This window comes from Meles meles, chromosome 3, assembly GCF_922984935.1.
Source record: "Meles meles chromosome 3, mMelMel3.1 paternal haplotype, whole genome shotgun sequence".
Taxonomy (NCBI): Eukaryota; Metazoa; Chordata; class Mammalia; order Carnivora; family Mustelidae; genus Meles; species Meles meles.
This window is the reverse complement of record NC_060068.1, coordinates 48,045,876-48,072,100: the sequence shown is the minus strand read 5'-3', so window position 1 is coordinate 48,072,100 and position 26,225 is coordinate 48,045,876. Positions and strand designations below refer to the sequence as shown.

General features: G+C 42.7%; 1 long non-coding RNA gene across 1 annotated transcript; it reads right to left on the bottom strand.

Moving 5' to 3' along the window:
* On the bottom strand, nucleotides 1-26,193 carry LOC123938027. The gene is made up of 3 exons (XR_006817655.1): nucleotides 26,065-26,193; nucleotides 2,471-2,565; nucleotides 1-55 (listed from the first exon to the last, which is right to left on the bottom strand). It is a non-coding gene; the product is annotated as an uncharacterized LOC123938027 (long non-coding RNA).
* Nucleotides 26,194-26,225: the final 32 nt, after the last annotated feature.

The following is a 26,225-nucleotide window of genomic DNA, read 5'->3' as shown; positions in this document are numbered from 1 at the left end:
TCTCGACAGTACAGACAAAAGGTTGATATCCAGGATCTATAAAGAACTTCTCAAACTCAACACACACAAAACAGATAATCATATCAAAAAATGGGCAGAAGATATGAACAGACACTTCTCCAATGAAGACATACAAATGGCTATCAGACACATGAAAAAATGTTCATCATCACTAGCCATCAGGGAGATTCAAATTAAAACAACATTGAGATACCACCTGACACCAGTTAGAATGGCCAAAATTAGCAAGACAGGAAACAACATGTGTTGGAGAGGATGTGGAGAAAGGGGAACCCTCTTACACTGTTGGTGGGAATGCAAGTTAGTGCAGCCACTTTGGAGAACAGTGTGGAGATTCCTAAAGAAATTAAGAATAGAGCTTCCCTATGACCCTGCAATTGCACTGCTGGGTATTTACCCCAAAGATACAGATGTAGTGAAAAGAAGGGCCATCTGTACCCCAATGTTTATTGCAGCATGGCTACGGTTGCCAAACTGTGGACAGAACCAAGATGCCCTTCAACGGACGAATGGATAAGGAAGATGTGGTCCATATACACGATGGAGTATTATGCCTCCATCAGAAAGGATGAATACCCAACTTTTGTAGCAACATGGACGGGACTGGAAGAGATTATGCTGAGCGAAATAAGTCAAGCAGAGAGAGTCAAGTATCATATGGTCTCACTTATTTGTGGAGCATAACAAATAACATGGAGGACATGGGGAGATGGAGAGGAGAGGGAGTTGAGGGAAACTGGAAGGGGAGATGAACCATGAGAGACTATGGACTCTGAAAAACAACCAGAGGGTTTTGAAGGGGAGAGGGGGTGGGAGGTTGAGGAACCAGGTGGTGGGTAATAGGGAGGGCACGTACTGCATGGAGCACCGGGTGTGATGCCAAAACAATGAACACTGTTATGCTGTAAATAAACAAATTAAAAAAAAAAAACAAAAGCGAAAAACAGCAACTCCCAGTCTTTGACAAAATGAAGGAAAACTTCTAACTCCGAACTGTAAAGTCAGTGAGAAAGACTGCCAAGGGCAGAGAACACCAGGCCATCCAGGCAGACCATCAAGGCAGGGCTGGTCTGGGGTCAACAAAACAAGCACATTTGGTACAGTAGAGTGGAAGGAGACACAGTGCTCAGAGAGGTAAGAGGCTGCATAGGGCACCTGGCAAACCACTACCTTGGCCAACACGGGGAGGGAGCAGAAAGGGATCTTTCTGCTCTTGATCAGCTCAGCAAAGGAGAGGTTAGCAGCCTTAGGCACAAGCACCTTCTAATTAGGAGTCCCCATGAGATAGTGCAAATACCCTGACTTCTCCCCAACACCATAAAAATAGCTAATCCGAGAAGAACTGGACCACAAAATGAATAGGCAAAGAATCTGTAGCGGAGAGAGGGGGCCGGGAGGAAGATCGAGGATAAATAAAGCAGCAAGTGAAGAACATCTCTCAAAAAGATTTTACGGTAAAGATAAGTATCATGAACAAAGATTTCCCCCCAAGAACTCACAGAGTATACTAAGTGTATCACTTCCATTATGCAAGATCCCAAAGCCGAAATATCAGTGCAGGGTGAAGAAATGATAGGAGAGCAAAACCAATGGAAACAAATTTTTCTAGCAGGGCTCAGGAAAAAGAGAAAGAGGAGAATTTGACTGTCATTGAAATAAAGGCTACAGGAAGAGATTGGGGAGGCACTGCAGATAACAAACAGGGACGGAAAGGAGAAGACTGAGAAAATTAAGAAAGATGAACTGAAAAAGATCGAATAAGAAAAAAAGATGTGACAAAAAGGGATCTACTAGACACATAGTTGGGATTCTGAAGAAGAGGAGCAAAGGGAAGAAGAGAGATGCTCAAAAATGATTTTAAAATAGCAGGTAGTCGAGCCCCGCATCGGGCTCTCTGCTCAGCGGGGAGCCTGCATTCCCTTTTTTAAAAAAATAAAATAAAATAAAATAGCGGGTAGTAGAAGCAACTCAGTGTCCATCAGCTAATGAATAGAAAAACAAAATGTGGTCTCTCCATACGAAAGAATATTATTCAGCCATAGGAAGGAATGAAATTCTGGGACATGCTGGGACATGGGTGAACCTTGAAAACAGTATGGCTAGGTGAAAGGAGAGAGACACAAATGTCACATGTTGTATGATCCCAATTCTGTGAGCTGTCCAGAATAGACAAATCCATAGAGGCGGAAGCAGGCTAGTAAACTGTCCTTGATTGGAAGAGGAAAGCAATGGAGAATGTCCCCTAATCGGTATGGGGTTGCCTTTCGGGGCAATGAAAATGTTCCGGAAGTAGATAATAGGAATGGTTGCACAATCTTGCAAATGTACTAAAAACCACTGAATTGTGTATTTTAAAAGGATAAATATACTAATAATAGGACGTGAATTTTGTCTTAGTTTTTAAAAAATGACTCAGATGAAAACAACAGAAAAATCAGGTAACCCTTACCAAACAGAAGAGAATTTGAGTCCACATTCAGAAGGGCACACTATACCACATCCCAGAAAGCAGCTCTCACACATCAGTCAGTGCTGAGACATTGCCTGCAAAGACACCGAATTTCAAAGATAAAGCAAGATTCTCGTGGCATCCAAGCCAAAAAGCATACAAAACTCAAGCCACCTGCAAGCGGTAGGTGAGGCTGCCTTCAGAAACTCCAAGCGACTTTCAATATCAGCAGATAGGGCAGCAATGTCTGCAGAGTCGTGGAGGGAAAAAAAAATGACCCAACGTCATGCCCAAATTTCCCACCAGTATCAAGGCAACAGAGAAATGTTTTCAAAGTTTCAAAAAACTCGTGAAGAAACTGCTAGCATCTCACTACTTGCATTGTCATCAGTGGCATCAGCATCAGCCTTGCCTGCGAGATGCCAGTCAGACTCACAGACCCTTTTTTTTTTAAAGATTTTATTTATTTATTTGACAGACAGAGATCACAAGTAGGCAGAGAGGCAGGCAGAGAGAGGAGGAAGCAGGCTCCCCGTTGCGCAGAGAGACCAATGCGGGGCTCGATCCCAGGACCCTGAGATCATGACCTGAGCCGAAGGCAGAGGCTTAACCCACTGAGCCACCCAGGCGCCCCAGACTTGCAGACTTTTGAGCCCCATCCCAGACCTGCTGAGCCAGAATCAGCAGTTTGACATGATCCCCAGGTGAATCTTACGAACATAAAAGCTGGAGAAGCATGGTCCTAGAAGATGATTTTCAGCCAAAGATGAGCAGAAAAACTAGCGATTACACCAGCAACAAAGTCAGTGGTGTTGCAGTGAATGCGTTTAAGTGTGCAATGGAGGCGAAGATAACTGCTACATTTGTGGCTCCAGAACATAAACTTAGAAATAATTAAAGAAACTGGCTTCAGAAGCGAGCACAAGTATGCTGACTTTCTCATCTTTCCCAGCAGATGTAAACAGATACTAATAAGAGTAAACAGATACTAATCTAAGCTAAGCTAACAGGTAACAGACATACACTTAGGGGAATAAAAAAAGGTGGCACACCAAAAACAGGCAGTTAAGTCACTGGTGGGATTCAAAATGCTGACGCCAAGATGCCCCCTCCTTCCCCAACCCTCCCCTGCCCCCCCCCCCCAACCGGAGCTGCCACACCCCTCCCTCTAGGCAGAAGATAGGAGGGCTCCTTCCTGGAGACTCCCACCCCCAACAAATGGCCCACATCATCACCCACTGTGACGCTCCCACTATGTTTTCTTAGTCCCCAGTTTTAATCACAAAAGGGAATCAGGAATTGCTAGACATCTGAGAAAAATGTCTAACACATTTAAACAAAAGAGAAAAAAACTAACCTGGAGGAAATAGACACTATGCAGGGAAAGAACATTTTATGCATGTGTTAAAACTCTTCAAATTGTGGGGCACCTGGGTGGCTCAGTGGGTTAAGCCGCTGCCTTCGGCTCAGGTCATGATCTCAGGGTCCTGGGATCGAGTCCCGCATGGGGCTCTCTGCTCAGCAGGGAGCCTGCTTCCCTCTCTCTCTGTCTCTCTGCCTGCCTCTCTGCCTACTTGTGATCTCTCTGTCAAATAAATAAATAAAATCTTTAAAAAAAAAAAAAACCTCTTCAAATTGTATATCCAATGAGTGAATACTACTGTATGTAAACTTTAAAATTAAGTAAGATTTTTAAAGCTATCATTGATATTTAAATATATATTTAAGATATATAAATATATTAATAATATATATCTTAAAGATATATATATATATATGTTATGTATTATTTCTAAAAAGAAAGAAACAAAGAAAGGGAAGAAGGATAGAAGGAAGGGCCAAGAGGGAGGGAAACACTGTTGGGAATTTTTATTTTATTTATTTGACACAGAGAGAGAGAGAGAGAGCAAGCACAAACAGAGGGGGTGAAAAGGGAGAGGGAGAAGGCTCCCCACTGACCAGGGAGTCCAATGTGGGGCTCAATCCCAGGATCCTGGGATCATGACCTGAGCCAAACACAGATGCTTAACCAACTGAGCTACCCAGTTTTCCTGAGGGAATTTAAAACCTGAAAGCATAGGGGCGCTTGGGTGGCTCAGTCCATTAAGTGTCTGACTCTTGGTTTTGGCTCAGATTGTTAGGGCCAATTTAATGTTAAAAGCTGTTTAACTATTAGGGCCTGCTTAGCCAGAGCAACTCCATATTGCCTAGGTAGCCCTATTGTCGTTTATATCCACAGACTTCATTCCAGGAATAAACGCCCCAGTAGTTCCTGGTATGGTTCCAGGTATCGATTCCAGGAGTAAATGCCTTAACAATAGAAGCCACGTACCTTGGGTCTGCGGTTATGCCCTATAAAACCAGCCTGTGAGATCGGGACAGGGTCGCTCTCTTCGGAGGCGGCCCTGGCCAGTCAGTCTGACTTCTAATGCTTGGCATAGAATAAAGCTTCACGTAACTTTCACTTTGTCTCAGTCTCGTTGCCCTGGACAGTCAGTCTAACTTCTAATGCTTGGCATAGAATAAGGCTTTGCATAACTTTCACTTTGTCTCACTCTCGTTCCTTTGATAATGGACCCCAACAAGATCATGATCTCAGGGTCCTGGGATTGAGCCCTACATTTGGCTTTGTGCTCACTGGGGAATCTGTTGGAAATTCTCTCCCTCTCCCTCTGCCCCTTCCCCCTCAAATAAATAAATCGTTAATAAATAAGTAAATAAAACCTGAAAGCATAAATGGAAAGATGTAATACATATATGTTAACTAAATTGAATTTAAATAAAAAATTTTTAAGAAGAAAAATGCCATGTAAAAGTTGCAAGATAATTTGAGAAAATCTCCCAGAAAGTAGAGCAAAGGAAAAGGGATAGGGAAAAAAAAGCAGGAAAAAGATGAGAAAAGTTAGAGCAACTCTCCTCAAACATCCAAATGAGAAAATGGAAGGGAGGAAATAATCAAGAATCACATCAAATAATAGTAATTGAAGGAATGTTGCCAGAACTGAAGATCTTGGAAGGTTGGAGGTTTGGAAGAGCCCTTCAAAAATCTACAGGTACACAACAGAGAAAGTTACTATGAGGTTTCAGAACACTGGGGACAAATGGAAAACTCTAAAACCCGAAGAGAGAGTGGAAAAAGCAAGTCACACACACAAAAAGATCAAGAGTCAGAATGGCTTTAAATTTATCAACAATCACAACGGAGATAAGAAGAAAAGAGAGTAATCATTTCAAAATATTGAAAGAAAATAATTTCCATCCTAGAAGTCCATATCCAAGATAAAGTATCCATCGAGTGGGAAGGTTGAATACAGATGTGTTCAGGTACGCAAGGTCTAAAAAATGACCTCCCAAATCCCTTTTCTTGAAAGGTTACTGAGAGATGTTCCTCACCAAAGCACAATATAAGCAAGAAAGAGGAACAAACAGGTCAATGGAACCAAAAGATCCAACACGGAGGGCAGTGAAGGAAAGAAACCCCAGGAGAATGCTGAAGGAGAATCCCTGGGTGCCCACCTTCACTGCATCATCTCGTAACCAGAAGACACATGCCAAACTGAGCCTGATCCTAATTTTCATCTGTACTTTGTTTATATAGAAAAATTTCCTGCTCTCCTCTCCATGCCCTGCTGTTCTGCATCAGCTGGGGATGCTTAGCCCACTGCATAGAAATACCTCTCTACCCATCCTATTGCTGCCAGATGTGCAGCACCTGTGAACTCTGTTAGCCCTGGGGGATATTCCGACTATGGTGAGACCATCCAGGCCTCACTCATGATCTTGCCCAGTGACTTCCTTGGAGGGGCCCTTGAAAACTCAAGGACAGCAAAGCCAAGGCTATGCCCCTGAACCTCTGCTCAGTTTATCTTCTGGAACTTCATCTGACAGTGACCATACTGCCTTTTCCTTGCACAGATGGGTTTAAGTTTGTTTCTGCGGTTTTCAAAACTATACAGTGTGTTATTTAGGAGTACGTTATTTATAGTAAGACTACAAAGAAAAGCAAAGAAGACTAATACTAATTAATAAGTGAGGCTAGTCGTTATCTGGGAGGACGTGGGGAACATGATATATCCCCAAGAACCTTACTTAAGGCTCTGGGACCAGCTTATTTCCCAACCTGAGTGATGGGTATGCAGCTATCCACATTATTTCTCTTCCAGCTGCAAATATTCATTTTATATACTCTTCTCTATGCATGATATGCTTCACAATAAAGTTTGAATTTTTATATACACATATGCGATATTCCTTGCATACTATTTTGCCCAAAAGTTATGATTCAAAAATAGGCACCTAGCAGGTTGTAATTGCTCAGCTTCTTTCATAAAGGGCTATTCTAGTACAAACAAGTATACAAAACAGACAGGGTTCTTAACTTTCAAATATAGGTGCCTGTCATTGTTGATGGAGAGACTGGAGACGCAAAAGGAATTAAGGCTTAAGTCTCTGGTTGTTACATTTATATTCCCCAGTGAAATGGCAGCAAGAAACTTTAGAACTTTATCAATTCCAATTTAGAACCTTATCAATTCCACCACAACATCTCCACTTGTGTATGCATCACCAGGCTAAAGAAGAAAAATTACATGATCATTTTAATAGGTGCAGAAAAGGATTTGACAAAATCTAACATCCATTCATAATAAGAAAAATATATAGAGGGAAACCTTCTCAGCTTGATAAAGTTTTACCAAAAAACCTACAGTTAACATCATTCTTAATGGTGAGAAACTCAAAGCTTTCCTGCTAAAATCAGAAACAAGGCAAAGATGTCCCCTCCCACCACTACTTTTCAACATTGTACTGAAATTCTCACTAATGCAATAAAAAAAGGAATTTTTTTCTTTTCTTTTTTTTTTTTAAAGGATTTTATTTATTTATTTGACAGAGAAAGACAGCAAGAGAGGGAATACAAGCAGGGAGAGCAGGAGAGGTTGAAGCAGGCTCCCTGCCAAGCAAGGAGCCTGATATGGAACTCAGTCCCAGGACTCTGAGATCATGACCAGGGCCAAAGGCAGACACTTAGCTGAGCCACCCAGGTGCCCCAAGAAAAGGAAATTAAAATATACAGACTGAAAAGGAAGAAATAAAACTTTGTTCAATCAAATGAACTTTGATAGAGACTATGTAGAAAATCCAAAAGAATAACACTTGGAACTAATGAATGATTGTGACAAGTCTGTAGGATAAAAGGTGGATATACAAAAGTCAATCATTTTCCTATATACCAGCAGTGAAAAGTGGAATTTGAAATTAAAAATATAACATAATTTACATTAACACCCCCCAAAATGAAATACTTAGGTATAAAACTAACAAAATATATACAGGATTTTTTCAAGATTTTATTTTTAAGTAATCTTTACACCCAACATGTAGCTCAAACTTACAACCCCAAGATCAAGAGTTGCATGCTCTATCGACTGAGCCAGCCAGGTACCCCAATATATACAAGATTTATATAAAGATATCTACAGGGGCACCTGGGTGGCTTAGTTGGTTAAGCGGCTGCCTTCAGCTCAGGTCATGGTCCCAGGGTCCTGGGATCGAGCCCACATTGGGCTCCCTGCTCAGAGGGGAGACTGCTTCTCCCTCTCCCTTTGCCTGCTATTCTGCCTGCTTGTGCTCTAACTCCCTGTCAAATAAATGAAATCTTAAAAAAAAAAAAGATATCTACACAACTTTAATGAAAAAATCAAAGAACTTAAATGGATAGATATTCCATGTTCTTGGGTAAGAAGACTCAAAATTGTCAAGATGTCTGTTCATCCCAAATTGATCTATCGATTCAATGCAATCCCAATCAAAATCTCAGCAAATTATTTGGTGGCTATCAACAAACTCATTCTAAAGTTTCTACGGAAGGGTAAAAGGGCTGGCCAGAATAGCCAACACAATATGAAGGAAAAGAACAAGTTTGGAAGATTGACACCACCCAACTTTCCTATAAAGCTACAGTCATCCAGGGAGGTATTGCTGAAGGAATAGACAAATACATCAATAGAACAGAATAGAGAGCCCAGAAATAGACCCACATAAATATCATCAACTGCTCTTTCACAAAGGAGCAAAGATAATACAATGGAGGAAAGATACTTTTTTCAACAAAGGGTGCTGGAAGAACTGGACATCCATAAGCCAAAAAAAAAAAAAGACTCTAACCCAGGCCTTACACCCTTCACAAAAATTAACTCAAAATGGATCACAGACCTAACGTAAAATGCAAAGCTATAAAAACTTTGTGAAGATAACAGGAGAAAATCTAGATGACCTTGGATATGGCAATGACTTATTAAAGATAATACCAGAGTTATGATCTTTGAAATAAATCATTGATAATAATTTAATTTTCATTAAAATTTAAAATTTCTGCTTTGCAAAAAACACTGTCAAGACAATGGAAAGACAGGGCACAGACTGGGAGAAAATATTTGTAAAAGACATAGTGATAAAGAACTGTTATCCAAAATATACAAAGAACTCTTAAAACTCAGCAATAAGAAAACTAACAATCCAGGGAACACCTGGGTGGCTCAGTTGGTTAAGCTCCTGCCTTCTGCTCAGGTCATGATCCCAGGGTACTGAGATCAAGTCCCACATCCGGCTCCTTGCTCAGTGGGAGTCTGCTTCTCCCTCTGCCTGCCATTCTCCCTGCTTGTTCTCTCTCTCTCTCTGATGAATAATCTTTTTTAAAAAAGAACTATTAAAAAAAAAAAGCTAACACTCCAATTAAAAAATGGGGGTGAAAGACATGAACAGACAACTCATCAAAGATATGCAAATGGTAAATACACATATAGAGAGATGTTCCACATCAAGTCATCAAAGAAATGCAAATTAAAATGACAATGAGATACCACCACACAACTATCAATGGCCAAAATCAAGAACATGAAAACACCAAATGTTTGTGAAGATGTGGAGCAAAAGGAGTTCTCATTCATTGCTGGTGAAACGCAAAATGGTACAGCTACTTTGGAAGACTGCTTGTCAGTTTCTTACAGAACTAAACATACTCTTACCATATGATCCAGCAATCATGCTCTTTGGTATTTACCCAAACAAGTAGAAAACTAGTGTCCAGGGACACCTGCCTGGTTCAGCTCAGGTCATGATCCCAGGGTCCTGGGATCAAGTTCCATGTCAGGCTCCATGCTCAGTGGGGACCCTGCTTCTCCCTCTGCCTGCTGCTCCCTTTGCTTGTGCACGTGAGCTCTCTTTCTCTGTGTCTCTCTGACAAATAAATACATAAAATCTTAAAAAAAAAACAACTTACATCCACACAAAAATAGGCACACTGATGTTTATAGCAGCTTGATTCAAAATTACAATACTTGGAAGCAACCAAGATGTCCTTTACTAGATAAATGGGTCAATAAATGGGTATATCCAGACTATGGAATGTAACTCAGTGCTTAAAAGAAATGAGCTCAAAACCATAGAAAGACATGGAAGAACCTTAAACGCATATTGCTAAGTGAAAGAAGCCAATCTGAAAAAGCTACATATTGTATCATTCCAATTATATGAAGCTCTGGAAATGGCAAAATTATGGAGACAGTAAAAAGATCAGTGGTTGTCAGGTATTGGGAGGGATGAAGGGATGAATAGGCAAAGCATGGAGGATACTTAGGGGAGTGAAACCGTTCTGTGTAATACTATAATGATGGATACATATCATTCTACATTTATCAAAATCCAGAGAAAGTACAATACCAAGAGTGAACCCTAATGTAAACTATAGACTTTGGGCAATAATGATGTGTCAGTGTAGGCTTATTCAGTATAACAAATGTACCACGTTGGTGTAGGATGTTGAAAGTGGGTGAGACTATGCATGTGTGGGGGTGAAAGTTTTATAGTAACTCTGTGCATTTTACACTCAATTTGCTATGACCCTACTCTCTAGTGCATTTTACACTCAATTTGCTATGACCCTACTCTCTAAAAATAAGGTTTTGTTTTTTTTTTTTAAAGAAAAACATTGGGGCAGCTGGGTGTCTCAGTCGGTTAAGCATCTGACTCTTGATTTCAGCTCAGGTCGTGGTCTCGGGGTAATAGGATTGAGCCCCACTTTGGGTTCTGAGTTCAGTATAGAGTCTACTTGGGATTTTCTCTCTCCCTCTGCCCCTCTCCTCTCTCTTTCTCTCTCTCTAAAATAAATAAATAACATCTTTTAAAAAAATGGCCAAAATGGTAAATTTTATGTTACATACATACATATATATATATATATATACTTATCACAATAAAAAAGTCCATTATTATATATTATTTAGTTAAAATTGTATACATATCATCTTTCATTTAAAACAAGCTATGGAAACAGTGGTAACTTACTTAACTCATAAAATCATTCAGGAAATTTAGAAAGTTTAATTCATGAGAAATATACATGAGAAATTCATGTATAAAACCTTGGTCTTATACAAACAAAATATTGTGATAACATTATTTTTATATGATAAACTACTTTTTAAAGACCCGGTTGTGCCAAAAAGCTATTTTAGCTTGGAATTAAAGCTTTTTCTTATCTTGCAACAAAGGTTATTCTGAATATAAATTTTTGAGTGTCTACACACACATCAAAAACTACAATTGATAATTTTTTCTTTCTTTGTTTTAGGTATTTTTTACTGTTTTGGGGGGTTAGATATTTCTAGTGTGCACATAACTTAGAATGTTCTGGGGGTTTGGGTTTTTTTAATAGCTAATCTTTAGAATTTCCCAAAAGAGAGAATCGAGGATAAAGAAACAAAAAGAGTGAGAAGCACTAGGCTTTAGACCAACATGAAATTGTCATTTTAAAAGCCTACTTACATTTCCTCTGCAAGGGGAGAGAAGAAAGTTTAGATGTAGAGAAACAAAAGAAACTTGGGGCATCTGAGTGGTTCAGTCATTTAAGTGTCTGACTCTTGGTTTCAGCTCAGGCAATGGTCCCAGGGTTGTGAGTCAGGGTCGTTGTCTCGGGACTGTGGGATGGAGCCCTATGTCGGGTTCCAATGCTTGGTGTGGAATCTCCTTGAATTTCATTCCCTTCCTCTCTGCCCCCGCACACACACACACACACTCTCTCTCTCTCTCTCTCTCTTCCTCTCAAAATAAATAAAAAAAAATCTTTTTAAAAAGAAAGAAAAACAAAAGGAACCACATTACTGCTGGTTTAGACAGTAACTTGGGGCTTGACTATTTTCTCAAGCCATACCGCTAGAAAGCGAGCCCTCATTAATCTCCGAGGTATGGAGATGGAGTGATGTGCTTCCTACATTAAATAAAACTATCTCTTTGATACACAAGAGGATCTTTTCATGAAGGTTTTTTTGCTTTTTATCCTAAGATATGAACAATCTTTGTTCTAAATCTTTTGTCCTACATGAACAATATTTTCAATGTCTAAATCTCTCCAAGTGGCCCTTGCAATTCCAACTGTCACTGGTGAAATCATACCACTTAGAAAACTAAGGGTACAAGTTCATCATTTAGGGTACTCATTAGGGTTCATCATAAGGGTACTCATCATTTAGAGTGAGAAAATACACAGGAAGGAAGTGTTTGACCTGGAATAGGCATAGTTTCAAATGAGAAAGAAGCTATGGAACTGAATGGTCCAGTGCTCGCTTCGGCAGCACATATACTGAATGGTCCAAAAGGATGTTGCATGTGTAACTCTATTTTTCTGGAACTTGGCCAAAGACCTATCAGTCATTACCTACCAAGGCCAGATGCAATCTTCTAAATCCAGGCAGACTAAACTGAACAAAATAGTTCTCAGTGACATAAGGACAAGGATCAAAGAAGAAATCCTTGCAAGGTTTTTAAATGATGACCTAAAGGACGCCACCCAGGCTTGGGTCATGATCCCAGGGTCCCACAGTAAGCTCCTTTCTCCCCCTGCCTGCAACTCCCTTGCTTGTACTCTCTCTCTGACAAATAAATAAAATCTTTAAATGACCTGGGGCGCCTGGGTGGCTCAGTGGGTTAGGCCGCTGCCTTCGGCTCAGGTCATGATCTCAGGGTCCTGGGATCGAGTCCCGCATCAGGCTCCCTGCTCAGCGGAGAGCCTGCTTCCCTTCCTCTCTCTCTGCCTGCCTCTCTTGTGATTTCTCTCTGCCAAATAAATAAAATCTTTAAAAAAAAATCTTTAAATGACCTAAGACAAAGCATGTCCAGAGGACCATAGGGCCAGCTAGAAAACAGATTTATCTGGTTTTCCCCTATCTTTCCCTATAGAATTTTCATCTTCAAGAAATAACAGGTGCAGGGGCCTGTGTGGCTCAGTCATTGAGCATCTGCCTTCAGCTCAGGATCAAGCCCTGCACTGGGCTCCCTGCTCAGCGGGAAGCCTGCTTCTTCCTCTCCCACTCCCCCTGCTTGTAGTCCCTCTCTTGCTGTGTCTCTCTCTGTCAAACAAATACGTAAAATCTTAATTAAAAAAAAGAAAGAAAGTACAGGTGTTGGTGAGAATGTGGAGAAAAGGGAACCCCTTGCACAGTGTTGGTGGGAAGGCAAGTTAGTGCAGCCAAAATGGAAAACAGCATGGATATTCCTCAAAAAATTAAAACTAGAACTACCATGTGATCCCGCAATTCTACTACTGGACATTTATCTGAAAAAAAATGTGAGCTGAAGGCAGAGGCTTAACCCACTGAGCTGCCCTGGCGCCCCACTCCAGCATTATTTACAATAGTTGAGACATGGAAACAACCTAAGTGTCTATCAATGGATGAATAAAAAAAGAAGATGTGGTATATTCATACAATGGAATATTATTCAGCCATAAAAAGAAAGAAATACTGCTATTTGTGACAATATGGATGGACCTAGAAGGCATTACACTAAGTAAAGAAAGTCAATGATTTGTACACCATATGATCTCACCTGTATGTGGAATTTAAGAAACAAAACAGAGCATCATAGGGGAAAGGGGAGAAAAAATAAACAAGATGAAACCAGAGAGGGAGCCAAACCATAAGGGACTTTTTTTTTTTTTAAGATTTTATTTATTAATTTTGACAGAGTAAGATCACAAGTAGGCAGAGAGGCAGGCAGAGAGAGTGAGAGGGAAGCAGGCTCCCTTCAGTGCAGAGAGCCCGACGCGGGACTCGATCCCAGGACCCTGAGATCATGACCTGAGCCGAAGGCAGCGGCTTAAACCACTGAGCCACCCAGGCGCCCCCCCATAAGGGACTTTTAATCATAGGAAACAAACTGAAGGTTGCTGGAGGGGAAGAGGTGGGTGGATAGGGTAACTGGGTGATGGACATTAAGGAGGGCATGTGATGTAACGAGCACTGGGTGTTATACAAGACTGCTGGATCACTGACCTCTACCTCTGAAACTAACAATACATTGTATGTTACTTAATTGAATTTAAATAAAAAATTAAAAAATAATAAATAAATGTGATCACATATAGAATGACAGAAATGAAATAACTCTCATTCAGTTGGTCTTTAAAAATCATTAGGCTATCATTGTTACTTTGGAATGTTCTGTAGGGGCGCCTGGGTGGCTCAGTTGTCAATCGTCTGTCTTCAGCTCAGGTCCTGATCCCAGGGTTCTGAGGTTGAGCCCCGCATCAGGCTCCCTACTCGGCAGGAAGCCTGCTTCTCCCTCTCCCACCCCTCCTGCTTCTGTTCCCTCTCTCGCTGTATCTCTCTCTGTCAAATAATTAAATAAAATCTTTTAAAAATAAAAAATAAAAATTAATTAAATTAAAAACCAAGAATATATGCTACCACAGGGACTGAAAACACAGACCACTCTTGAATGTAGCTCTTAACAATTTCAAAATATTATAGTATTTCTCTTGCAAAGAAGGCTGATGGGCTTGTGCTTGGAGGGGGACAGGCAGGGAAGGATGGCTGTGATTGTGACTGTATAACTGGGAGTTCTCTCAATTAACTTCCACGTAGAACACAGTGTTTATATTTATTAGAAGATAAGTAATACTGGGGCACCTGAGTGGCTCAGCGGGTTAAGCCTCTGCCTTCGGCTCAGGTCATGATCTCAGGGTCCTGGGATTGAGTCCTGAATCAGGCTCTCTGCTCAGCTGGGAGCCTGCTTCCCCCTCTCTCTCTGCCTAATCTCTCTCTCTCTCTGCCAATAAATAAATAAAATCTTTTTTAAAAAGAATATAAGTAACACAAACATACTGATTTGAAACACGTATGTGTATCATTAAAACTCATCAATAACCACAGCAATTGTTTAAAACTTGGATTATTAAAAGTTATTTTTAGGGGGGCTATATTATGTGACATCATTTAGAGTTGCCAGCATAGCAATGATAAAAGGCAGACTGACTTATAACTGATGTTTTATTTTTAAATTATCTGCAGACACACCCTTCATTGCCTACATTCTGGGTGGAAGCTTCCATTACCCATCCTTCGTCGGCCACCACATTCTTTAGAGAAGGAACAGCACATGCAAAGGCCCTGGGGTGGTGGCACGGAGAGCAAGGGGCCAAGTGGCTGGGACAATGCCAGCAAGGGGGGAGCTCAGAAGTCGAAGAGGATGAGGTAAGGCCTTATAAGACCACACTGATGATTTCAGTTTTCACTCTTGGTGATGTGCAGAGGTCTAGCTGAGGACTGACATGCCCTGGGTGTATCTGAGGAGCTGGGTGAACCAGAGGACTCACCCATGGGAGATAAGGGTATCACCCATATAAGGGAGGCCCAGAAAATGGGCAGTAGTTGCCAGATGAGGCAATGAGAACATGCTTCCTCCACAACCCAGGCTCTGTCAAAAGCCATCTTCGATGCAGAAATCCTCAGACTCGGAGGACAAAGCTAAAGCATAGGGCATTTCTACCCCAGGTGCTCTCTAAGAAAAGATTTCTGAAGGGAGGTTGTCACCCTTGTAACTATCTGCAAAGACTTATCTACAGAAAAGAATGTAGCCAGCTTAGTTTCCTCTCATCCCCCCAAGGGATGTCCCACCTCTGGGCTAGAAGATGAAGGTGGGCTTTGCAATGGAGAAAAACAAATGCAGCAAATTCAAGGCCACCAGGGTGGTCCAGTCCAACATCAGAGTCTCTGGAGGGTCTAATGGAGTAGAATGCTTTTCTCCTCAAGGAGATGACAAGGGTGAACCAGATCCTGCAACTTCCCACTGCTTTCTCCCTCCCATGGCCACTGATGGTATAAAAGTGGAAATGGTCTGAGTGATGGTGGCAGAGCCCCAGCTTCCTAAGGACACTCCAATCACACCAGAACAGACTTCCTCACCCCTGGTGGATTCTGGACACACAGTGGGGCTCGGGCAGCAACAGCAACCAGAGAAATCAGGGAGCTTCTGAAGATTCCTCAAGCTTTCCAGGGTCCTATCTTGTAAATATCTGCACCCAGGGCAACTGAGTTGTGGACCTACAATGCGAAGGAGGACATTCTTGGGATTGTGACTAGGACCCCAAGCCAATTAATAGAAACATTAAAAGACATGAAACTTTGTTTTTATGGGGAGGACCTAAGCTGCTCCTGTCAGCATGACAGTATCCACTTAGTAGATTAGCATAATGCCCCATAAATCAAGGTCGCCATGCACTAAGTTGCTGCCCAGAAACAGATATATCCTATGACAGCATGAGGTCAGGGTGAACTCTAGCCCCTAAAGTTCATTCATTCATTGTTGCTCACAGGCTTTCAAGGCTTACTTGCTACAATGACGTGCCTCCTTCTCCTGGCCCTTCCTTCTTCTCAAGCTGAACAGTTCAGCTTTAATACTTTGTTTGGAGTGGGAGACCTCTTCTCTTCTCCATCTTGGTAATCCAAGGATACATGAGACAGCAGCCCTATAGTGGCCAGCCTCCAAGGTGACCCTGAATGATTCTTCCTTACTGGTATTCATGGTCCTGCATAGTCCCTTATCACACTGAACAGCAAAGACCTGTGTAACCAACAGGATCCTGCAGAAATGAGAACACGTGATTTCCAGGGCTGTGTCATAAAGGCATTACACTTCTGCCTTATTCTCTCTTGGATCACTTACTTGGGGGAAGTCAGCCACCAAGTCAGGAGGACACTCCAGCAGCCCTGTGGAGAGCCCCACATGGTGAGGAATTGCCCCCTGCCAAGAGCCAGATGAGTGAGCCACCTTGAGAGATCCTCCAGCCCCATCAAAGCCTTCAGATGATGTGGCCCTGAGTGATACACTGTGACTGCACCTCATGCTAGATCCTGGGCCAGAACACCCAGCTGAGCTGCTCCAAATTCCTGACCCACAGAGAAATGATGGGAGATAATGCCTTTTATTTTAAGCCACGAAGCTTTGGTGTAATTTCTTACTAAAACAGATTAACTACTCTGGAGGAGCCACTTTTTACAGACCAACTTTTAACTGGTGGTGGTGTTGTTTTTAAAATTCTCTGCAGACACATCCCTTATTGCCTCCATCCTGGGCAGAAACTTCTGCCCACTGTGCGGCTGCATGGAAACTGCCCTGTATTAACTACTCTTCAAGAAGCCAATGTCAAGGGCATTGCGGATGTGAACAATGTAGGATCCCCACTCGCCGCAGACCTGGATCGCTGGGTGTGGGCTCCAAGCCCACTGGAGTTCACATCCCTTGGAGACTACTAGTCCTCTCATCTGCTGACTCCACTTTAAGCCAAGAAAAACAGTGGGACTAGGGAGTGTGAGAGTGGGCTGCCACCTGAAGACTGCCCATCCACACTCTGCCCTAATCAGAATGAGTCCGTACACTACCATATATTCTCAAGAATGTGCATGAGACCCCTTCTCATGTCCAGTTGATGGAGAACTCTTCCTATGACTTCAGTTTGACTATTTCAATAGGAAACCAGCAAGAGACTAAGTCAAGCACACAAACATGTGATGCCACTTTGGAAAAGGAAATTACTAAAACCCTGAGTTATGGAAAGCTTGGGTGCTCAGTCGGTTGTCTACCTTTGGCTCAGCTCATGATCCTGGAGCCCTGGGATCAAGCCCCACATTGGGCTCTCTGTTCAGCAGGGAGCCTGCTTCTCCCTCTCCCTCTGCCTGCCTCTCTGCTTACTTGTGCTCTGTCAAATAAATATATAAAATCTTTTTAAAATAAAACCCTATATATAGAGTTACAACACTAACATACCTATTAAAAAATTATAGGGCAGTGTATGCAGGGGGCTGGAGGGGCAAACTCAGAGTCATAGCATGTTGCAGTGGAGCTATTATTGGCCAACAGAATGGTGATGACCTCATTGGCATGATGACCTCATTGTTGCTTCCATAATAAATCACTGTATTAGCTGACTCCTGACAGGGCAGGCTGTATTAGTTATCACAGCATTTCAAGATGCCCTGGCCTTTAACTCTCTCTTGGTCAAGACCTTGTTAGGACCCTTTTGTTTACAAACACCCTACGGTATGTGCCAGGCTCTGTGTTGAAGGACAGCAGAATACGCCCACCCCCCAAATTTGCCTCTATGACATAAGGATTATTGAGCTAAAGCCACTTGAAAAATAGCAGGTACAAGAAAGGAACTTTGACCTTCCTTTACTTCCTGAAATCAGGAGATAAAAATCCCATGTGAAAGATGGTCTCTTTATCCCAGGAGGAGAGAAATGTTATAATCACCAGAAAGAGAGAGTGGAGGCCAAGAGAAATCTGTACGAATAGATTGCGTTAAAATAATTCTTATCTTGGGGCACCTGAGTGGCTGAGTGGGTTAAGCCTCTGCCTTTGGCTCAGGTCATGATCTCAGGGTCCTGGGATCGAGCTCCTCGTTGGGCTCTCTGCTCAGCGGGGAGCCTGCTTCCCTCCCTCTTTCTGCCTGCCTCTCTGCCTACTTGTGATTTCTGTCAAATAAATAAACTCTTTTAAAAAATTTTAAAAAATAATTCTTTAGTCTCCCCATATATTTATTTTTCCACAATTGACTCTCTTTGTTCAACCTAGTATATAAACACTTAGGCCTGGCCACTTCTCTGGGTCTCCATTTTCCTGTGGGGGCTCCCATGCACACACAAAAATCTCCATGCTTTTCTCCTATTAATCTGTCCTACGTCAATTTAGTTCTCTGGCCCAGCCGGAGACCTTAAGAGGATGGAGGTGAAGTTTTGCCTACCGACAGTGCTACGGTCTCTGTTTGTAGGTCACAATCCCATGGAACACTGCCTTTATCCCCATTCTCTACATAATAAAATTGAGACCCAGAGACATTGAGGGCTTTCCTGAGGTCACATAGCCAGTAAATGGCAAAATCTAAGTCTGTCTGAGTCCTACAACTTTCTGCTACAATGTGCACAGTAGTGAGTTGGGTGACTTCAAAGAAGAGATCCTTGGACTGGCCTTCCAATGATCAGTATAAGTTTATCAGACCCGGGAGAAGTAAAGGAGAGAATACAGTGCTGAGCACCTCAAGTTTGTAAAATGGGGTTGAAACCCAAGGCTCCAGGGAAGCAGGGGTGAGGGAAGAGGCTACTGTAGGCAAAGGCCAGCTCACAAAGGGCCCTAAATACCAGGCCTGGGGTCTTGGAACTTACCTGGGTGAGGGGAAGACTCCTGGGTTGCTCTCAGCTGGGGAGATACAGTCAGACTCAGTGTTTGAAACCTGGGGACAGCATGGAGGCTGATTTGGAACAGCAGTTCCCAGCATGGGTGTGGATCAGAATCATCCAGGCTGCTCATAAAACACACCTGGAACCCACACTCAAAGTGTGTGATTCAGCCAGGCTGGAGAGAGACCCAGGGATCTGCATTTTAACATTTTCCATGGGATTCCGATACGAGTCATCACTGAAGAAACACCAGTACAGTAATCCAGAGGGAAAGAAGCAGCAAGGAGACTAATTATGAGGTTGTCACCTGAGACAAATGATGAGTCCTGAACTCCCAACAGTGGTAAGGAAAATGGAAACAGCCTCACTGCTCTAGCAGGATAATGTTTTTATAATGTTACCCTTTGTTTTTCCTTTTTCTGGTAATCCATCCCCCAGCCCCTTCCAAATAGCTAGGCTCATTGCCCCTGGGGAGTGGGACGTGACAGGACAGAAAACAAGTCTTTCTGGTATAATGTATTGGGCTTGTTTCAATTAATACAGGAGTTGGGGGTAGGGGGAAGTTATAAAATGAATTGTAATTGGCCAGGAGCTGGTAACTGTGGAAGCTCCCCCTCCCCTGGCCTGTGCAAGGGATTTGTTATAGAATTCTGTTTACATTTTTTTTTTAAGATTTATTTGAAAGTTTTTAAGTATTGCTAGATTTGGTTTCATAAAGGTTTCCTTAGGGACAAGGAGAGACATCTCCGAGCTGAAAAGTTCTGAGAATCTTCATGAGCTAAAGGAGATAAGGAGGCTCTACCAGCAGGATACTTCAGTACCTTGGAGAAAGAAATACTCATCTGATCTGTATACCTGGGAAGAATACAGTGCATCCTCTCATCATCTGCTCAGTTCTACTCTTCTTCCTCTTCGGATCTGCCACATTCACAGCCCCACCAGGGCCTCCAGAGGGAGGGCCACCCAGTTGAGCACTGCCATGAATGGGGACAGGGGGCTGTCTACTGAGCTCAGGGGTTCAGTTGCCCACACTGGGTGACTGCTCCGCCCTGACGTTTGTCAGCAATAAGGCAATGCCCTGGCCTTCACCTGCCTCTCCTTTGCATCATTCTCCACTACTTTTAGAACCCTTGTCAGTAAGACAGGGCCAACTATTGGGGGATCCTCCAGAGACCCCAAAATGAGGGCTTCCAAGGTCTGGACAAAAGGGAGTGGAGAAGAGGAAGACGGAGGGGAGTGATGAGAGTTCACAGAGGCTGGGGTACAGGGCAGAAAACCCAGGACAGAGAGGAACCTTGTTCTGGGAATCAGCAACATCCGTCATGGAGATGTCTCTGAGGCACATCCAGCCAAAAAAAGGACCTTAGCTAAGCTGATCAAGATCCTCACAGGTAAGAGTGGCACACAGCCGGAGGAGAGCTGGGGTCTCTGGCAGACGTGCGAGTGAGAACAGCCGGTCTCAGCAGCAACCAGTGGGACCAATGACATCTCCACGAAAATCTATGTAGACAGATGACATCGAGAACTAGATTCTCCCAACACACACACACACACACACACACACACACACAAACACATAGAGTCATGTACACACTCACACCCAAGTACCAGATGAGGCTCCAGAGCCTTAAACACAAACTCCACAGAAGGAATAAAACCCTCAATTAGCTGAGATGAAGTTTCTACCACTCCAGCAGAATGGGAGTTCAAAATAGAAATTACGTTGAGTTATTAAAAAACTTTAATTACATTTCTTGCACAGGTGAATTCATGAACAGAGATTCCTCCTTGCTCCTTGCAAAATAGACATTTTGGAAGCAGAATCAGTAAGACTTGGAGGTCAGATGGATGATAGGGTGGTGAGGAAAAGGAAGTCTCTCCTCCCCTTGAGAGATTTGTTTCCCAAACACCCCAGGCTAATTCAGGTTCTCCAATACTGTCTGCAAAGTGTTCCCACCTTCCTCTGATAGTCTTCTCTCAGGGTCCTGTAACATAGGTTCAATCGTTCTTGCCTACTCAATTAATGATTAGGAACAATAACCAACTGCTCTAATAAAGCCACCTACTCAACTAGCCATTTCCTACTTACTACCTAGAAAGTGCAGTTAGAACTGCACCATGCACACTCTACTATAGGCACTCTGACAGTGAGGCCTGTAGGGCCTAGAAAAGGCCACAGCAACGCACTCCCCCCTCCCCCCCCCCCAGAACACCTCATCTGGACTTCCCTGTTTCATTCCTTCCTCTGTGCCAAGGCTCCACCACCCTTGCAGATGGTCCAAATCTCAACCCAGGATTCAAGACCTTTCACACTGGACCCGATCCCTCATCCTCTCCAACTTTTTTCCTTCTCCTCTAAGCCCCCTCTCCTTCTCAGGGGAAGCGGAGAGAGTCAGTCCCAGACCCTCCTGCCCAAAGGGAAAAACCCATTCTCAGGTTTAGCGGGAGGAGACCCTCCCTCAAAAAGTGCAAAGAAAGTCTTTAGTTAGGGGGTACCTAGGTGGCTCAGTCAGTTAAGCATCTGCCTTCAGCTCAGATCATGATCCCAGGGTCCTGGCATGGAACCGTGAATCAGGCTCCCTGCTCAACAGGGAGTCTGCTTCTCCCTCTCCTTCTGCCTCTCTCCCTCCCCTGGCCTGTGCTTGCTCTCTCCCTCTCTCAAGTAAATAAATAAATAATCTTTAAAATTAAAAAAAAAAATTTTTTTTTTTAAAGAAAGTCCTTAATCAGGCTGAGGTCCAACTCTAAGACTCATCATCTTTCCTCTGGTAGAACCACTTCTTCCCAGAAGTCGGCCAGGACGACAGTGGTGAGTTGGGTGGGACTCAGTAACTGCACTGGGACTGGCTGAAGCCCACATCTGTAGAAGGCCCAACATCACCCACGCAGATGGGAAACAATGCCAAAGATGGTGATCTAGTTTGCACCGCCCTTAGAATTTCTCCTGCCCTCCTCTACACTTAAGCAACTAGTTAGTTCTGCACCCACCACATTGGGTGGAAGGGCAACTAAGTCACAGGGTAGAACTGACAAACCACCCTGGATTTTGGGTTCCACACCCAAGCCCTTAACAGACCTGAGTGATGAGTCAGTGGCCTTCACACTTTTGACTGTATGCCCCCATAAAAGTAGTTTGGAAAAGTATACACTCTCGTGCACAAGACCAGCTAAATAAATTGTAGCACCCAGTCCAAAATGAAAAATGTAGGCCTCTTGCTCAAACCTCATGAAGAATGTCAAGGGGATTAAAGAGTTCACTTATCATGATGAGCACTGAGTAACGGACAGAACTGTGGAATCACTGTATTGTACACCAAAACTACTATAACGCTGTATGTTATCTATACTGGAACGAAAATAAAAATGTTAATAAAACTTAAAGAATTTCCAGAAGACAAAATCAGGACATTTGAGGCTCAGAGCCCTGAATGTGGTGCCCTGAGTGACTGCCCAGGCTGGGCATCCATGAAGCTGGCCCTGCCTTCATATATTTTTAAATTAGCACAGAAAAAAACATATATATAAATAAACAGTTGCAAAAGATATAATTTCAGTATATTGTATACTTGATTTAAAAATATTTTCAGGCGCCTGGGTGGCTCAGTGGGTTAAAGTCTCTGCCTTCGGCTCAGGTCATGATCTCAGGGTACTGTGATTGAGTACCCCATCAGGCTCTCTGCTCAGCAGGGAGCCCGCTTCCCCCCCCCCTTCTCTCTGCCTGCCTCTCTACCTACTCTGTCTGTCAAATAAATAAAAAAAAAATCTTTAAAAAAATTTTCTTCCAGTTCTTAGAGCAGCATAACAAACTTATTTAACGTATGAGAAATGTTTGTCATGTTGGCTCATCAACACTGAATGGATAGTCAAACTATGGTACTTCCACACCACGGACTACTACCCAGCAGTAAGAAAGAATGCGTATGGGTCCACCCTACAACATGCGTGAATCACAAAATAATTACGCTGAGGGAAAGAACTCAGGCAAAGCAGTCATACTACATGAAATGCAAAATATTCATAGAGACAGAAAGCAGATCAGTGGTTTCCTGGGGAGAGGGGATGGAGCGGAAGGATGGATTACAGTCAGGTGGAGCCATGTGGCTAACATCTCACCCACAGAAAGTGAGTGGAAATGATGGATAGTCATTTCTGAGTATTGCTCATAAAAACATCCCATGCAACCCTCACTCTATCTTTTTCCCCATCTTCTAGATGATTGGAGAGAACACAGATGAAAGGACATGTCACAAGAGAGGAGGGGACCAGACAACAACTTGCTCAGGCAGCCTACTGTACTTGTGTCTTCAGGGCTTGCTCGGACCCAAGCCACATACATCACTCCTCTTAACAACGGAGTGCTGCTGACCACCCCCGATTTTATGGCTGGGTAGATGGGATAACATGGTAGCTCGAGTCACATGATAACCTGGTATGCGATGGTCAGGCAACCAATTTCACCAGACCTCTGGAGCAAGCCAGGAGCATCTCAAAAGGAGAATAACTATTTGCCAAAGGAGGGTATAACTTTGTTCCAAAATCTGATGCCTAAGTATAAAGACCAAAGGTAGAACTACTTACTCTGCAAGCTGATCCAATAAGAAAACCTTCCCTCCTCATACGGTCCCCCATAAAGTTGACAGCTTTCAAGTGATGCAGTAATAGGTAAAAATAATTAAATACATCACATTTTACCATTCAAGTCTAAAGAAGCCCACCAAGTATGGTGCCTGCTTATTAGTGATAGCGAGTATAATGTATGGCAACCTGTCCTTCATTTTACGGGGAGGAGCTCAACATATCCCAGACCCCTGGATAGTGTAGATAGTGGAGAGACCGCTGCATATATTTGTTTTTTTTAAATTTATTTATTTGACAGAGAGAGAGAGAGAGAGCATGAGCAGGAGGGGCAAAGAGAGGGAGAGAGCATCCCAAGTGGAATCCACACTGAGCACAGAGCCTGATGCAGGGCTTGATCTCATGACCCTGAGATCACAGCCTGAGTTGAAACCAAGAGTTGAAACACTTAACTGACTATGCCCCACAGGCACCCCTGCAGACAGACCACTGTTTGTGAGATTTATCTGCCTTCTAGCACACACATCATGCTTACCAAGTCATCTAGGGCCTCTCCTACTTCTCAAGGTCCATCAGAATGATGTCATCAGTATCACAGTAGTGTAGCCTGGTAGACCAAGGAATGGTGATTTGGTCAAAACTTCCCACAAAGTAAGTGTGTTCAGAGAGTGACATACCCCTGAAGCAAGACAGTAAAGGTTTACTAGGAGGAATACAAACTCTTTCTAAAATTTGGTATAGAAGGAAAAGCATCTACTAGACCCATAGTCGTCGATTAGAGGCCAATAACTGCACCCATATGTTCCAGGAATGACCACTCTGAAAAAGTGCCCACCCCTGGGGTCCTTACCAGAATAAGTTTGCCAGAATGCTCTGTCATTCTTCAGGACCATCTATCTTCTCCATCAATAAAGAGAATGTGGCATACACACACACATGTATACGTATATATGTGAAAGAAATATATATAAAATACATCTGTATAAGAACATATATTACATACATAGTGTATATGTACAATATACATAAAGGAATATATTCATCCTTAAAAAAGAAGAAAATCCTGCCATTTCTAACAACATGGATGACTCTGGAAGACGCTCTGCAAAGTGAAATAAGCCTGTCACAAAAAGACAAATATTGCATGATCTCACTTATATGTGGAATATGTTAAAAAAAACAAAACAAAACTGAACTCATAGTAACAGAATAGTGGTGTGTATGTGTGAAACTGGGTGTGAAGAAAAAGAGGTTGGGTTTTGTTTAGGTTATTTCATTTTTTGGTTTTTGGTTTTTTTTGTGTGTGTGTTTTTTTTTTAAAGATTTTATTTATTTATTTGACAGAGAGAGATCACAAGTAGACAGAGAGGCAGGCAGAGAGAGAGGGAAGCAGGCTCCCTGCTGAGCAGAGAGCCTGATGCGGGACTCGATCCCATGACCCTGAGATCATGACCTGAGCCGAAGGCAACGGCTCAACCCACTGAGCCACCCAGGCGCCCCTGGTTTTTGTTGTTTTGTTTTTTTAAGTAGAATGGTGGTTGCCAATGGCTGTGGGAAAAGAGAATGAGGCGTTAATCAGTATGGAGTTTCAGTTTTGCGAGATGAAAAGAGTTCTGGAGAGGGGCGGCAGTAATGGTTGCACCCAATGAGAATGTACTTAATACCACTGAACTATATGCTTAAAAATGGTTAAGATCTTTAAGTTTTATGTTAGGCACATTTTAACACAATAAAAATAAATGGGAAAAAATACTATCTTCTATCCTGGCCAAACTAAGAAGTAATGTTCACGTAGTGGGAATCACTCTGAATCCTTTAAAACTTTGATGATGGCACTAATCCCTAGAAAGAGATGAAGTATTTTTCATTTACGTTCTTGCTAGTTAAGGAAAGCTCCAGGGCCATGTAGCCCTTCTTCTCAAAATAGCCCTTGTTCCCATTAATTAGGCTAATGTCATAATTCTGCCCTGTTGATATCAATAGCAACTGTACATATAACAGACATATAGTTTCAGGGTACCACTGGTCCTGGCATGAGAGATTGCGCTCAAAACTTTTTCTAAAATTTGTATCATGTGCATGCCTCCTATATTCAAAAAAAGAGGGGGGGATACTCATTTTAACAATTAAATACGTAATTATCACATTTTTTAAATGTTCCTTTGTGTACCACTCAAAATCCTTTCCTGTACATACAACTTATGCGGAAATACTGACCTAGTATTTGCCCCAGTCATCTCATCTTCATCACACTGGTTGTAACCGTGTATTTAACGGTCCACTTTCTCAACCAGACTGAGGCAGGAGCGGAGTCTGAGCTCTGCTGTCCCAAGCACAGAACGCTAGACTCCCCAGTCGACCATACGTTGCAAATAAAGACCTAGACCATTACTTCATCTCTTTCACCTCCGGCGATGCACGAGACCTTGAGTTCTGGCTGGCTGATGTTGAGCCCCCACTTCGCCTTCTGTAGCCTTGATTTTCTCCCCTGCAAAATGGGAATGACCGTACCTGCCTCGCTGGGTGACTGCAAGGAGTCGGATGGTGGGTGTGAAAGTACTCTAGAAATTCATTCATTCATTCATCCACTTAACAATTACTAAGCGCCCAGCGCCCGGCAGCATGGTTACCACAGCGACCACCCTTCCCCCGCGCAGGTCGTCCCGGGTTCT